At 36.8% G+C, this 17,000-nt stretch overlaps 1 long non-coding RNA gene across 1 annotated transcript; it reads right to left on the reverse strand.

Annotated features, from left to right (window-relative positions):
- Positions 1 to 1,658: 1,658 nt before the first annotated feature.
- On the reverse strand, positions 1,659 to 12,147 carry LOC148648856 (uncharacterized). Its single transcript, XR_015926489.1, has 3 exons — positions 11,705 to 12,147; positions 2,882 to 5,436; positions 1,659 to 2,846 (listed from the first exon to the last, which is right to left on the reverse strand). It is a non-coding gene; the product is annotated as an uncharacterized LOC148648856 (long non-coding RNA).
- Positions 12,148 to 17,000: the final 4,853 nt, after the last annotated feature.

Below are 17,000 nucleotides of genomic sequence, written 5' to 3' on the forward strand. Positions count from 1 at the left end.
AGAGCTTGCTTCAAGAAATAGGCTGAAGTTAGTTAAAGTCTTGTCAATGAACAAGAATGTCATGAGACAATCAAGTAACAAGAGACCTATGCAGCCAAGGTTGCAGAGGTTTCATATTTAAAGGGACAAAGACTCTCGCACAATCCTTAACCACGTAGAAAGGAATATCAATGCTTTTGTGACTGGTGGTGTGACTCCCCAACAGGAGCATTCTGGTCTCAAACAGGGACAATGTAGAAGTAATGTTTCCCAGGATGAGGCTGTGCAGATATTAAATCATACAAGATGGCTCAAGGGGGGCCACTGTGGTGCAGTAGTTAGTGTTGCTGCCTTGCAGCTCTGGGTTCAGATCTGGATCTGGGGTGCTCTGTGTGGAGTTTGCATGTTCTTCCTATGCACACGTGTGCTCCAGTTTACTCCTACAGTCCAACATCATGCTAATAGGTTAACTGGCTTCTGAGAAAACTGGCCCTGGTGTGAGTGTGTGCATGTCTGTTTTTGTCTGCTCTGTGATGGACTTCTTGTTTGCTTAGATAGAACCTAAGTCCATGTATCGGGTAATGGATGGGTGGAAAGATGGCACAAGGGTTACTTTTGTTGAAGAAATAAAGGCTTTTTCAAAGGTAAAGGCTTCCCTTATTCCATGTTTCACTGCTCTCCATGAAGTTCTGTGAACAATTTTGCCCCTGGTGTCTTTGCGGAGCTTGTTGTGTGTATGTTATAGTAACCTTCATTCCTCTTAATCTCTACTGAAGAATCAGTGTTTCATTAGGTTTTTGTTGGTGAAAGTGCTGAAATCTACGAACAGGAGTTGCAGCATACCTCTGCATATGAAGGTGTTAGTAGCCTTGTCCTTCTATAGGCCTGTCACTTCATCATATAACATTTTGAACACAGCCTGTGTCCATATTTTGGGCTTCTGCCATGATTCTAATATTTTGACACATCCCTTTGTGTTCAGTCTCTTTCAGGGACCAAATATTTAAAAGGCATATTATGAGATACTGTATATTAAAATGCAACCCATATAACAACATGTGTAGTGCAAACCTGTCTCTTACAGGATAAGTTAATTTACTAAACAAAGATGTCAATTTCTTTTCTATAAGCATTGTGAATTGTCACTGTATTGCTACACGGTAGTTTCATTGTGTGTTCAGGAAGTTTCAGACAAACTAAGGCTAGTATTGAGCAGCTAGAAGTTAAATAATAACTTAATGCATAGCAGGTTCTTGAACAAAGATAAACAGTGATAAAGGATATTCTTGCAATACTGCTAACCCATGAATAAGCTCATGCAGAGGGATTCCCTTTTATGGACTTCCTAGGAGAGCTGTGAAAAAATGATGTGAAGGGTTCCTTCTGCGCCAGATGTCAAACCTCCTGCATCTGCAATGAAGCCTTAATTTCCACTAAGATGGAATCCTTTTGTGCATGTTAACACCAATACAAACCACTCAATATCCGTGTCTCTAAGTTTCACATATCCAGGCTGGGTTCCAAATCCACTGTAAGACATTGGTAAATTAGATTAATATGATTGCTCAGAAAGTATGTGTAAAAATCATTCAAAAATGTAATAATCTATGCATAACATTCAAAATTTCATATAAGCCAAATAAGGAAAACATAACACTTTCAAACAACTGTATTTTTTATTGCCATTAGCTTAAGAGAAAAGCAGACAAATATATTGCAGAGACATTTTAACGTGTAGTGAGAGCTGGCCTCTGACAGACTTTATGCACGTACCAAGCACTTAAGTCGAAACTTTAAACTAGAGCAATGGAATGCACAGTAGTGGGCTGTTTGCACAAGCTAGCCCTTCACAGTGGAATGTGTTATTTTGTTATCTTAAATTAATTTTTAACTACACCTTTGTATCTAGTACACTTCAAACCCAAAACCACTAAAACCCAGATCATCAAAATATTGTTTGCTTACATGCAAATAATGCATTAATCACGATAAATTTAGAACAAATTAAATGATTAGTGTATTTTTACCTGTAGATACATGTACTGTCCATACATATATATTTTGTTTTGTTTCAAGTGTTTTTGGCTGAAGTATGAGCTACTGTCTTAAAGGGGAACTACAACATTATTTTTATCTATTGGGATAAGAAAGACTGCATGGATGAGTGCATTTCAAGCCACAATGAAAGTAAAATTTACACAGTAACATTTTAAACCTACAAAATAGACTATATATATAAAATAAATTTCCAGGTATGCACAGCACTATATTCTGTGATTCAGAATGAGGCAACTGTATTTCCAGTGAGGTGAAGTGGCCCTATTACATTGTACATTGTGGAAAACGATTGTTACTACATCTTTTTAAATCATTTGAAATATTACTCTTGACTTCGAGACAGTTTTGCTGACAAATACAACTTACTTGTTAACTCTGCATGCAAATCACATTAAAACATTTCTGCAGTGAAATGTCTGCTCCTGTACTTATATGCTCATACTGTAAAGCATTAGTCATTACAGTGACTGAGCAGGAAGGATTGCTTCACATTGCATTTCCTAGGAACTCTTGCTCTTACCCGTGGAGAGACCAGCAATTCTCGACAACTCTCGACCGTATGGCGAGTATACAGTACTTTCAAAAAATTCACGATTTTTGTGCTTGATTCGTCATGTCATTTGCCAAACCGTTTTATACCATACAGTGTCATGGGAAGCTGGAGCCTAGCAACAAACGCAAAGCAGGGTACACCCTGGACAGGGTGCCAGTCCATCGCAGGTGCAAAACAATCATACATGGGGACAATTTGGAGGCCACGGTAAAGGCTGAGGGGGGAAATTTGGCCAGGACACCGGGATAACTCCCTACTCTTGGCGAGAAATGCCCTGGGATCTTTCCTGACCACTGAGAGTCAGGATAACAGTTCAATGTCACATCTGAAAGATGGCACCTACTACAGTATAGTGTTCCCGCCACTATGCTGTGGCATTATGACCCACACAGTCCGCAGGGTAGGCGCCCCCCACTGGTGCCACTGACACCATTTCCAGCAGCAACCTTAGCTTTCCCAGGAGGTCTCCCATCCAAGTACTGACCAGGCTCAACCCTGGTTAGTTTCAGTGGGTAACCAGTTGAGAGCTGCAGGGTGATATGGCTGCTTTGCTTAATTCAGTATTTGTACAATTTTAAGAACCCATCAATTAATTTATTTTGTTACCAAGGTTTAATAACAGGTCTGAGGAATTGAGACTGCAGTTCCCCTTTAAATAACCATTCTTCTATTTGCACTATAGATGGTACCTATCTGATAGCATTAAATAGCATCTAACACTAAGCCTTAACTTGGGGCAGAAAGAAAAAGTACTGTTTACAGTATACCTATTTTAATTGTAATTTACATAAAGACTTATGAAAAGTGTTTATATGATTATCATAAAGACAATCGTTAAATGATACTTATATGTTAGTTTGGGCTTGCTTACATACAGTATGCTATGTTGCTTTTGTACTTTAATGCAAAAAAATAGAATTTATAAATATGCAAATTAATATCACTACAAAATTACAATCATGCATATCGGTAGTAGCAAATGCCAACATCACATCTACCTTGTGTCTGTGTTCCACTTTACTTAGGCATTTCAAACCAGAGCAGAAGTCATTCATGCATTTTCATCGATTTCTAAGCAACCCTCATGACTTAATCTCTTAAGAGAAATCTTTTGCATATTTATAAACCTTTCACAATTCTTCACAACACTTTGGAGGAAGAAAAGAAACAGAAAGCATGGGATGGGATAAGGACAAAAATGTAAGTACTTTGGCAATACTTAAGATTAAGGCTTGTAAAAGCTATTTCAAAACATATATAAATTAAATATACTAAGCATTGATAGACATTCATAAGAGAACAGCCAAATTATACTGTATATTCATTGTATGATAGAAACAAAAGCCTCAACTTGAGTACAGCCTGAACCATACCACTAACCCTAACAATTTTTGTAAATGCTTTTAATATTACAAGTAACATGTTAATTGCTTCTAAAGACCTATAACTGTTATTTTTCAAAAACAGCTATAAGCCATAACTTTCCTACTGAGAGTCAAATGGGATTTAAAATAAATGTTTCAGCTCCATAATTAAATAGTAGTGTATGCTTTGGTTGGCTGGCTGCCTGATATTCTTGTCCCACTGGGAAGTGGTATTCTTGTTTACCACAGTATATTTGACTCTCCTACTCATTGCAAAGATATTGTCAGTCAACAAGAAAGCAAAAGAAAGAACAGCACCCTAAAGGGGCATTATAAAGGTCTGAGGGGTCACTTTATGTTTAATTTTGTCATTTATACGTTTTGCAAAACCACTGCAGTGAAACACCTGCATAGAATTCTGCCCCAAGTTGCTTTATATTCCTTGTGAAATTTTATACATCCAGCAAAAAAAAAAATTTCCTTAAAAGAATTTCAGTTTGCCTGTTAAGATGCTTATCTTTTGACAAAACACAGATAAACTAACTGTATTTACAATTAACCTATATTGAGCTGTGTATGACTGGAACCAGATGGACATGGAATGTACATGCTTGTGCATAAACAGTTTAAAATGCATCATGCAAGCATGTTGAAGTTTCTCAGGTCTAGGACTGGATATAAACTATTTTTTTTGTGCACAAGGACATAAAGTTGTGAGAAAAAGTTTGTGAACCCTTTGAAATTATCTGGATTTCTGCATGAATGGCTCCTAGAATATGATCTGATCTTCATCTATGTCATAATAACAAATAAAGACAGTCTTATTTAACAAACAACACACACAACATTTTACATTGTCATATCTTTATTGAGCAAATGGTATAAACATCGAGGTCATTTCTAAGGTATAATCAAGGTATAATTCCTAAGGGTTCACACATTTTTTCTCACAACTGTATTTTGAATAGAAAGTCTTCTGCAGACCAAGGGTTTGAGCCTAGTAGATATTGTCTTTGGCTATAGATATAGTATATATATGGCAGAGAGTGAATGGTAACCTGTGTGAAGGAATACAAACAACTGTCACCATGACTCCTTAACAGGGAAGAGATTTCAAAGAATCATTGTTCATAATTGGACTGAAAGGAATTAAGCACCCAGGTGCGTAGGGCATAGGATTTGCCAGTGGATGATATGATTGGGTTGGGATGAAATGCTGTCAGAAGTCTGGAGGACTCCCATGTAGGAAGTCAGGGCTTCCAAGCAGGCTGGAATAAATGGGCCGCAGAACAGGGTGTTGTGGCCTTTCTGTTTTCAAAGAGGAAAGATGTGAGCTGGACCCCGGCAGCGCAGGGAGTGAACGTTGGCAGGAGCACCATGGCAACGGGGGCTGCAGCTGGTACTGGTGCTGGTGCTGGAGGTGTCAGTATCTCAGGAGTGGTGCTGGGGCGTATCTTTCCAGGCCACTTAGCTGCATGGGTCCTAACAGACAGTAGCAACAGGTGTGAGACTCCGAAGAGTAGTTTTTCAATGGAAACTCCAGAGCTCCAGCAACTTGACAGCAAGCTAATCCCGTGACTGCAAACACCTCTGTCCAAACCACAAACTTCTCCAGACTAAGAGATCATAAGTAGACCAGAATCTTACTCAAGGCTAAGAAGGATCAAGGCTTGGTATTACACTTAGAATTAAGTGTTCAATGAGATTGTAAATAATCTTTCTGTGGCCTTGTACACGCAACAACTCTGGCACAGCTTAGCTCTGCTGATTCAACTCTTTAGGAATGCATTTGAAATGGGTCTCTCTGATAAACTGTGTGACCTGACTGTAAAACGACACATACATTAGGGCCAACTTTGAGTGGTAAAGTGACCAGCATTGATGTATCCTAAGTCTACTATTATATGATGGACCCACCTGGCCTGAGACCATAGCTGGAGATCACCTGTCAATTTTTCAGGGAAGACCAGACAATGAGTAATCTGGTGTGTGGGGAAAAATGCCGTGCCTGACGATTTCACAACCAAATCACCTCCCAAGAGTATTGGACTTGCTATCAATGAAAATTCATTCAATGTCTCTCATTCAAAATCTGGCAACCTAACAATCAGTTTCATCATTCAAGTTTTGATTAAAATACATTTGGAAAAAAAAGGTGTAATTTAACAAATTTGACATTACTAAATGGGAAGTGAATACTTTTGCACAGTCACTGCAATAAGTTGTACCTGACTATTTTATTAAATTAAATCAAGTAAAATGTTAATAGTTGTATATTATTTCTTGGCCTCAGATTTACTCCTAACATAGTTTTGTCACAACCTCACTGTTTTCTTCATTTAAATATTACCCTATGTATTCTGGGCTTAATACTATAACAGAGCAAGTCCTGACAGGGTGAATTAATAAGGAGAGTGCCGAACTCATGATCATCATGGAGGGGCAAGTTAACATTATGAGCAAGTTATATTACCAGAAGTAAGAAGAGAAGGGTGCCTTAGCCCACACATAAACCCACAACCCTGAAGTTATGAGGCACTAGCAGCAATATAATTTACATTCTTCAGCTAGATACCACACAAGAGGACGAATTTTAAACATTGTACCGCTCATTTCTTTTCCAGCTTTTATATAGTAGACCCGGGATTGATAAGGACTGTATTATGCATAACTATACTAAATGCAAATACACTAGCTGTTGCTTTGTACTTGAAATTGAATTAAAACATGAAATGTGTATGATTCACAACTTTTCTCTTAAAAATCAGAATACTATTTGAATGTACTGTACATCTGTTTGAATTAAAGAAGGTGAAATGCTAAATACAAATAAAACACAAGTCCTTATAGAAAGTAAGGGTACTGTATCTGTGAAAAAGTAACACTCTCAACAGTGAGTGTCTCCTCTTTGTACAACGTATTCATATTTGTGTTGAGAACTAGATCTGATTTTAGGTTATAAGTTAATAACAGTTACTGTTATTGAAACCACTCAAAGGTGGATTCCAAATTACATAACGTAATTGCATTTTTCAGTGGTTTATTTTTGTACAAGCAAAGTCAGTGGAGCTACCAAGTTGCACCAGGCTTGCATGTAATTAGTGTGGCTGTGTAGAGGTCAACTTTATCAAAGGAATATTTCGTAGATGTGTAACAGGAAAAGTGTAGGAGAGGGATACTGCCTAAGAGGAGGATTACTCAAGTATTCTTCCAGTAAGGAAATGTGGTATCTCAGTCAGATTTGGTTTGACACATTTTTGAAAAAGACCAGAGCAATGCCAGGAAGACATTACATTCTTCATGTTATGGATTGCAAGAGTATTCAGTTGGTCAGGTCTGAAATGTGTGCTGCTAACAACTGCACCATGCACTGGATTAATAGCCACAAACACCAAAAACTATTTCATTAATTAAAAAAAAGTAGACTGTTTAATTGGCCCAAAATAAGCCAGGCAGTGACAACAGGTATATGGAGCTTCAAACTGCAAGGGACTGAACTGTCACTACAGTGGCAGCTTTTTGAGGTAGCTTGTAATTAAGTGCATAGAAACATAATTTTGAGCTGGACTCAGTAGAGCGGAAGAGATGTACAAAAGTATATTTTTCATGATCAAATCTACTACATAAGAAATAAGTAAAGGCACACTGGATTTTTCTTATATATTGTGAAAAACATAGTAATTGTGTATTTGTAAAGAGTTAATGTTTAAATACTTTCTCCTTACAGTATATGCCTCAGTGTTGCTAGTTGAACTTAAAATAATTGTTTGTAGTTTCAGATTCATTTTTTTTTGTCTGAACAGTTCTGAAAATATCAATCAGAGGTCTCATTGTCATTTTAGCAGACTCTATCAAAATGAAGTTACTAGAGTATTTTATTTGTAAAAATGAAAAAAAAATCTTACAGTATGCCTTTCTATAATTATGGAGTTTTAAATTTAAGTATCTTTCTACGGTGTGAACAAGAATCTGTAAACTAGGGACAGCATTTTATGCTCTCATTTAGGGTTATGAATTTCTATCTATTGTATTTTCAGTTTGGATATTTTTTGCAAGTTTTTCCATGTTCATTTGTTTTTTCTTTCAGGTACTCTATTAAGCAATCCTCTTACAAGTACCAGTTGGTGCACAAAAGCATGCGAAGACGTGTGTATAGACAGCTGCACGTAACGAGTGACGTGTCTCATTCCTCACAGCACACCCTGGATCTGGATCAAACTTCCTGTGCTTCATGCCAGTCTATTATTACTGATGTAAATTACACTGTAACTTAGGCTTGCTCTTGGTTTTTCAAAATTCTGTGAGCAAGCAGTTTCGCAGATAGCATAAACCTATCAGTGTTCTTTGTTTACAAGAACGTTGCTGTGAAATGTGAAGGGCTTTTTCAATGTAAATACAGATAGAAAAGGTAATATATATTCCAGTAATTTATGTGATGAGTCATGTGTTGGGGTGATACTGGCTTTAGCTTCACAGCTGAAGATCTTAGCTGAGGATTCTTGAGGCTTTCCTAATGCTTTAACACAGACAGCTCAGTTAAAGCAATAGGGTAAATGACACATAGTACGAGACCCTACTGTAAGTCATAGAATTGTATACAAGTTTCAGAATAGCCCCTCTTGCTCTGTGGTTAACAATATCTACAAAACAGGTAATAGAAAAACACTGACAGCTAATGCTTTGCTTTCCTGCCTGCAGTGCACTTCACTGTGGTAACATGATAAGGAAAATGAATTCCACATCAAGGGCAAAATAGATTCACAGTATATTGCATCCCCAGAAACGGGGTTCTACAGTATAAGGGGATCTCTAAATAGGTGGGCTTAAGCAAAACAAGCATGTGCACACAGAATGTGTAGGTAAAAAGGAGTGCACTTTATTTACACAGTGTGAGAAAATATTGGAAAAAGTAATAATCTCTTCTTTGAACTTGCTACTAGACTTCATTTTCCTTCTATAAGTAGCCAGGCAATTTAGCTGACTGCCGCCTTTATAAGACTAAAGTTTCTTCTGAAATTGTGCCAAAAAGAAAACCCCTGGGCTGGTCGGTCTGATGCTTCTCTGCTGCAGCACATAAGACGTTCATCTAGCTTCCTAGCTAGCAGAATTTGACAGCTCTGCTTCCTGCATCTGCTTCCTAGTTTTAAATGTCAACTCTCCCTTTGTCCTCCACCAATTGGTCAGGTAACAGAAGATTGCTGGTCATTCTCCATTCTCTCTGAAGATGTTGTGCAAGGATCTTCGTCCTGCCTGAATCTACAAATAATACTTGAAAATGATTTACAAAAAATGTTAGTGCATTCACAAGATGTAACTGTGTCTGTGAAACCCAAGGGCAAGACACCATGGCAGGTTTCATTAAATAGAAAGACAGTGCTCTTTTTTAATGTCCTTACTATCAATACAGGAAGGCATTTAAGATACTTTTCAACATCAAAACAAGACTTTCCTCTCATTTCCAAAAACAGTTTTCCAAAAACTCTTTCCAAAACAAACACAAATAATGTGTTCACAGGCTCATCCATTGTCCACTCCTTACTCCCTTCTAATATACAACACATAACAGAGGCTCTGCTCACTTCTCAAAGCAGAGAGAACTTTGATAAATTTTGCTGAGAGACAAATGAGATATGTGCTCATTTGCTCCGGTGGGGACAAAGGTTCAATTCATAATGCTGGTTAACGGTTGTATCGGTATTCAGAAACCCACAGTAAATTTAAAAACACTGGGTGCATTTATGTTGCATTATATTTGCAGGGTCTGAGTCTGTCTAAGGATGTGTTCTTTACAGCTAGTTCCTCTCTGTTGGCTTTTGAACGAGAGGAAAGTCTTCTCTTATTTCTCTTTTCAAATTCCCATAAATGCTCCATGTTTGTTATCTCACAGTATCTATTCTCTCAGTTTTCTCAAACACAAGGAAGCTGGCCTTCCCAGATGACAGTCTTTTGAGTGAAACAACCAGTCCTTTCATTATTTTACCTGACTGATACCAACCACTTAATTTTGACAGACTGCCAAGGACCACAATTCACATTCCCACTGGTTCACATTTCAGGGAGATTTGTCTTTTGTGATATATTCTATGGAGATTAAGTAAAGGTCATTTCACCTGATTTTGAATACACTACCTCAAGGACCCCTCTACAATTTTCCTGAGATATCTATGAAGAATAATTACCTCCTTATTTGCTTTCTTTAAGCTGGAGGTGCATGAATACTTTTCATTGTCACTTTTAGCTTGCATTAAAAAAGCTGCAAATGGATTGCTTGATTTGTTACATGTATTTTAATTGCTTACAAATTGTTTTAAATAATTTGTGGATGCCATTTATGCATAGAAAAAAATCATCAATGAACAGAAATGTCTGGAAAAGACCTGTTTGTAAATCATGATAGGTTGTGCTGCAGAAACAGTGATATGAGCACATTTTTGGAGGGTTTGCTGTTTGACATTTATAATTTCCCCCTGTCCATCCACCCCTCTCTCAATTTTTAGAAGGTTTCTTGCTCCATGTAACAGACGTTTTACTACAGCCTAATTGGACACCAATCCATAACTGGGTTTACACAGTCACACAGAAACAATTTAAAGAAATCAATTAACTTTGATCTATTAACAGCATGCCTTTGGGAGGTTGGAAGAAATTGGAATGACGGAGGGAAACTCACATGGACACTGAGGCAATATGATAATACTACACAGAAGATGCTCCATGCCAGACTTGAACACAACAACCAAATGCTATAAAAATAAAACTGGATTTTAATAGAAAGACATGAACATCTAAATTCTGCATTGTGTTTTTGCTGATTTGCCGGTGCACAATAACCTGACATCAAATTACAATTTCTCACAAACTTATAACATTGTTCTGCTGTTCACATGATCTGATCATTGGCAAAAATAGTGAATAGCTGATCAGTAGTGTATTGTACTACACACAAGCATTAAGCACCGCTTTTTATCTCAGGAAAGGCATAACAGTTATTCTAGTTTGTATGTCTATTCCAGTTTAAATCAGTTTTAAATTCTTAAATTTGGTTCTTTCCCAAAATGTATTGTGAGCAAGAAGTCACATGGTTATCCTATTACTTCCTTATATCTTTTCAGTGTTCATGTTCTTCACATCTAAAAGTTAATCAACATTTCTTTGCATAAATAATCTTCCTCATGCATTCTATTTTCTGTGAGTATGCTTCCTGTTTACTGAAGTCAGGTGGTAAAAAATGCATGAACACATGCAGGAACTTACAAACCTGAAGTCAACTTTACTGTACTATACAGCTGTAAGGCTGTAGTGCTGAAAAAAGAAGTGCTCAACAGGTCTAAGAGTGTTTTTCACCATTTAATTGGATGTATTTAGCTACTGTTAGCACATTATTGTTGGTTTATTTGGTACATTAATCTTAAAAGTTTGTAAAACATTCAATGCCCTTGGTATTTGCCCTTGGTATTGCCTGGTATTTCTGAAGTAACAAAATCTCAGAGGAGACCTGTTCTCCTGCATTTTTTAAAGAAGAGCTTGTCTACTAGCCTTTAATTCTGAGGCTTTTTCAAGGCAGAACACTGTTTCGATTCATTACCTTTTATTAAGCATTATTCTACTGTAAGTGATAAAATAAACTCTCACAAATTTACTTTGATCTGTTAAATGAATTATGCAAAAATGTCAAATCTTACTTTCTGTCTGGAATTTGTTTTTTTTAAATCTCGTTTTATATCTGGCTTCATTAATATTTTTTACTAACCTTTGTTTCATTCAGATTGACTCTTCACTTTGTTGTTAATGAGGAAGAATAGTCTGCCTCTTTTAAAAATAATAAATTCAACACCAGATAGGAGCCTAATCGACAACAGCAAACATTATGACATAATGACTCGCTCTGAGCCCTTTAATCTGTTGTTTACAATTAGTTTATCCTTCTCCCTGACAGAACTTTACAAAAGCTTCAAAGGCTATGGATATTCCTATAATAATCCCATATTTGCCCAACCTGGACACACTCTTTCTTCTCATGCCAACAATCAAAATAAGAGCTCTGTGCAGGAGTGCGCAGTTCTTATGGATCTTAGAGTATGGGCTATGGCATTCAGTTGCTGCCTTTGAGATCCCCTGCCTACAGGAATCAATTCCTTTCTAAAGTACAAATTAGAAGCAACTGGAGCAGGAACACTCCGGACCACCACTCAGCTAAACACTTGGGCTGAGTTTATTTTGGATCTGACATTCTCTACAAAGAAACAGCCTGAATCTCTGCCAAAATTATCACTGTTACCCAGTGTAGGAGAATGTACAGACAAAAGAAATCACATGTTTAGTCTGTCATTCCCTTTGTTTAATATTTTACATTTGATACAATTTAATTTCCAGTTGTATGATCGCCTGAAAGCAGTTTCCCAATCTTGTTTCTAGAAGACCCCTGTATCTTCTGGATTTTGCTCCAATAGATAAATAGAACTAATGGAATTTAACAGAAGCCTTTATTCATAAGCTTCGTTAGCTAATTTTCTTCATCAGACTTTTTTTAAGTTTTCACAGCTCAGACAGAGCTTTCAGGCTTCCTACAAATTGGTAAAAGTAACATACACCTGCCACATGTTTCTGACTTTTAAATAAATTGGTGCAGTTATTCTATTTAACACCCAATTAAAGGACACTTAAAAGGCACAAAGGTCCCCAAGGACCATGGTTGGGAAATTTTTGTCTACAGTTATGGAATAAATATAATTAGAGTTAGAATTGGTTCTTATTGGGTTAATGTCATAGAGCAACAATAGTGAGTGAGGACAAGACATGTTAGGGACTATATTGACTTTATGTTTACATACTGTACAGTATACTGGCCAGTGTCTTTGTGAGGGTTTTTCTTCTTTGTTCTTAGATATTTCCGTCAAGTCAAAGGTCTTCATCATGCAAATAGCAGGACAGTTGAGAATCCAAAAAGAATGAACTAGATTCTATTTGCATAAAAGTTTGGTAAATACCACACAGTTCGGAAGTGACACATGAGACTGCAAGACAGGATTAACAGTACCTGTAACTAGGAGGGATCTCTAGAAAAGGAGAAGAATAGAAAATGCATCTTTACACCTGGCCATCTGCATGCAGTCAGTTCATCACATACCCCAAGCCTTTAGGTTTACCTATAAATAAGACATCATAAGGACGGACCCAGAAACGTGCTTCATAAGCCCCAGTCAGAACGACAAGGGGCAGATTTTCAACAGAAGAATTTTGGGGCTTGGATTATATCATTGTAAACAGGAAAGGACTTGGACGTGAGACGACGACTTTATAAAGAAAAACCAGAGAAAGGCTTAGGCATTACCTTTCTCTCCCCCTACCCGATATTGGGAGAAAAAGGGTAGGTGGAGAGCATAATTAAGTACATTGTTCAGGGATGAAGGGAGAGCTTCGGTGGGACCAAGGACTCAAGGAGTTTCTTCTCTTAAGAAGAAGAAGAATTCCTTATACTCATATACCACGCTTAACAGGTAACGGGGTCTCCCCTCCACCTCTTCCAATTTGCAGCCCCAACTAGATGATATTACAGCAGCTGTAGTGTGCCAGTACACTCACCACACATCAGCTACCCATGGGGAGGAGAACAGAGTGATTAAATTAAATTTATAGATGAAGATTGTTAGCAGGCCATGACTAGTAAAGGCCTGGAGGAAATTTGTTTTTCCTCTTTCTTCGGTACAGCAGGAAGAAGCACGTGAGATCCTCTAACCACAACAGTTTTCATAGAATAGTGATGCTGGACTTCTCCTCTGGGACATTGGATTTTGGGTAACTGGTGTCCATGGGGTTTTTGTGCTGGTCTGTGAGTGTTGTCCCTTGTGGATAATTGTTATGTTTGTTTTATTATGAATATATGTAAGGTTATAGATAATAGAGGAATACAACTTCAATTGTAGTACTGACTGGTACTGGTCTGCGGGTGCACTGGTGCTTCTGGGTTTACAAAGAACCTGTTGTGGGGGAAAAGAGTCCTAGAACCCTTAAAATTGGAAGGTGACATAGTCAGCTACAAAGTGTTCTGCATATTGGGGTCACTGTCTATTTATACCGTGACATTAATCACAGCTAAAAAATAAATGTTTTCTCCTTTCGTGTTTAATGATATCATCCTAGGTTTTATTTTTGCTGTTCTTAGGAAAAGTAATGCTGTGGAGAGAACAGATGAGCACAGAAGCAGTTTCTGTTTTCTGTATATTTAAGACAAAGGTAAACCTTAAGTAGCCTCTTTTTCAGTCTGAGAGGTTTCTGAAATGCAAAAGAAAATTGCAATGTCACTTTGTTTATCCTGTGAGTGCAGCATTTTGCCCCTTCCCCCAGCATGCGCAGTGAATGAGTGCTTTGTCATGTCATTTCAGAAAATCTATCTGGCAGTTCTCTCCGTGCACAAGATTCCTGCTCCACTGGCCTTGTCTGCATCAGTAGCTCGAGGACGCACATGGGTTGCTGCTGACACATTTCCTGTAGATTTGGAATACATGGAGAACAAACCTGACCTTCAGATGAAAATGACTCCCTCCTTCAAAAAAGATTCCGTGGGAGTGGGACTTTTCTGTTTTAAATTCATCCAAAACAAATCTTTTTTTTTTCTGTGTGGTTGACCAAGATATACTAAATCTACAATAATACATTCTCTTTGTGAATGCTAGTAATTGAGGAAAGTAACTTTTATAGTTGTATTGTTTAACTTATTTCTTGATAACTTCTTTCAACATAATTTTATGCTGAACATAAATATCTGGAAATATATTTAAATCTCTTCACAATGAGAATACAAGTTTTTTTGCCCTATACACATCCCTTTGTCCTATTTATCTCTCATTTTTCTTAAGATATCTTTTTCCTATTTATGTACCATGCCCAGAAAGGTAGATTCAGTGCTTTCTTCTGGTATTTTTGCAGTTTACAATAGTGCCATTAAGGTAAAACAATTGATTGCAACTCTTCAGCATACACAGAAAGTCCAAAGTTCCAGATCTCAGCTGAATAGAAATATTCTGGCAAGACCTGAAGTGGGCTGTTCATGCAAGACAACCAACAAATCTGGAGCAGTTGAAAGGGTTTTGTACGGAAGAATGGCCAAAAATTGCTTATTAGTAACAGGAAATATTTGGCTGCTGTCATAGCTGCTAAAGGATGTGCCACTGCTTATTGAATTAAAAGGTTCACTTATTTTTCCCACACAGGAATCAATGAGTTTTTTAAAATAAATGTTTTATTTGTAACAATTGTGTGTATGTATCTGTTATTTGGGTTATCTCCATTATATTTGTGGAGTTCAGATAAAACTTTTTTTTAAGATTAAATTTTGTCTAAGATGTATGAGTTCTAAGAGTTCACATACCTTAAAGCAGTACTATAGGTAGAAAAGAGAATCTCTAAATTGTAAATGTAAGAAATGCAGCAATATGAATTAAGAATACAAAGTGATAGGTAAAATAGGGAGCTAAAGAAATCATTAGCTGTTCAGTTTAACACTGCAAGGAGCAGATGGTGTCTGGAGTAATAAGTCATTTCACAATAAACCAGCTAATAAAAAAGCAAGACATGAAACATGGAATGTCAACATAAGTACAGACTCTTAGTTTTGCTCACCAGTTAGCAGTGGAAGACGAAAGCTGAAAATAGAAATTAAATTAAAAGATTTTGACTGCTCATAATTCATTTAGATGATCTGATATTCAGTAATTGAATTTCTTCTATTTATATCTTGGCAGGGCTTTCAAGAACTGATGTCAAAGCATTAACATTCTGAATGTACAATATATTATTTTCTGTTATTATCTCTCATGAAAACATTTATGGAAGTTACTAGTTCCTAAAAGTAAGGTTTTCATATTCAGGTCCCTTGTTTTTCAAGCAAACAATGGCAACTCACATTTTTTACATGTTCTGAAATACAAAGCAGAATGAGATTAATTTGAGAGAAAGCATGAAAAATGTACCGACAAAAAAAGAATTTTATAAAGACGAAGGAACAACAAAGGAAGATAAGAGATGGATTTCTACTTACATATTTTTCTTTGAGCCCCTAGTGCTATAAATTGTAATCTCTAAATATCAATACTAACATAACTAAGCTAAAGTTCTATTAATAGTTTAGATCACATTTTATGAGCCTTAAACCCTCTTACTCTATAATATTCAACATAATAATTCAGCAAAGCAGCTGGCTGAAATCTAGAACAATATCCATTTTCAATGTTGTATACAGCTGTAATTCAATTCGATGAAAAAGCATTAACTTAGATGTTAAATTGTGCATTATTTATGTTGTCATTCTTTTTTAAGCTCTGTTTATTACTTGGTGGAGTAAGATTCCAAGAAAATAGCATTTAATTCTAAGTAATACTTAAGCATTCTATCATCTTAAAATTCTTGGCCTTTTCTGTTGGCCTGTTTTCTGCTAGCTTCTTTTCATGGAGATGGGGAAAGAGGGGTATAACTTATAGTAGTTGGTGCTTGTAGTATTAACCATAAGAATGGTGGACTCCAATCTTCATTCTCTTCTGATCAACTAGTAAACCACATTTCTGAGAAGAAAGGGGACATACTTATTTAAAGGAGGGGGGCGATTATGGGAAGGAAAAAGCAATTTACAGGAAAAAAAAGCAAAACTTATTCATCTCGTATTTCTCATTTATTTTTCCTAAAAGCTAATTACAGCCAAGTAAAGAATAAAGGTCTTGATAAGATGTAAATGTTACATTTTTAGCATCAAATTAGTCACCTGAAAAAGAATGCTGTAGTTATAGTATCTCACAGGGAATTGCCACATTCTTGAATAGGTATATCAAAGCTGATGAGTTGGTCCTACTATATGACTTTTGGAGAGAATTCAGCACAGCTACTGGGTTCAGATCAATATCAGAAAGAATGCCAAAGAATACCACCTGCTAGAGTAGAAGTGCTCGAAGAGACCCATCAGAAGATGTCATAAGCAGACACAACATTCACTAATTATGCCAAGCACAATATACCAAGTACATTACCTTACCAAGGTGGAATGATCAGCAATGCCT

Source organism: Lepisosteus platostomus, chromosome 14, assembly GCF_059453375.1.
Source record: "Lepisosteus platostomus isolate fLepPlt1 chromosome 14, fLepPlt1.hap1, whole genome shotgun sequence".
Classification (NCBI taxonomy): Eukaryota; Metazoa; Chordata; class Actinopteri; order Semionotiformes; family Lepisosteidae; genus Lepisosteus; species Lepisosteus platostomus.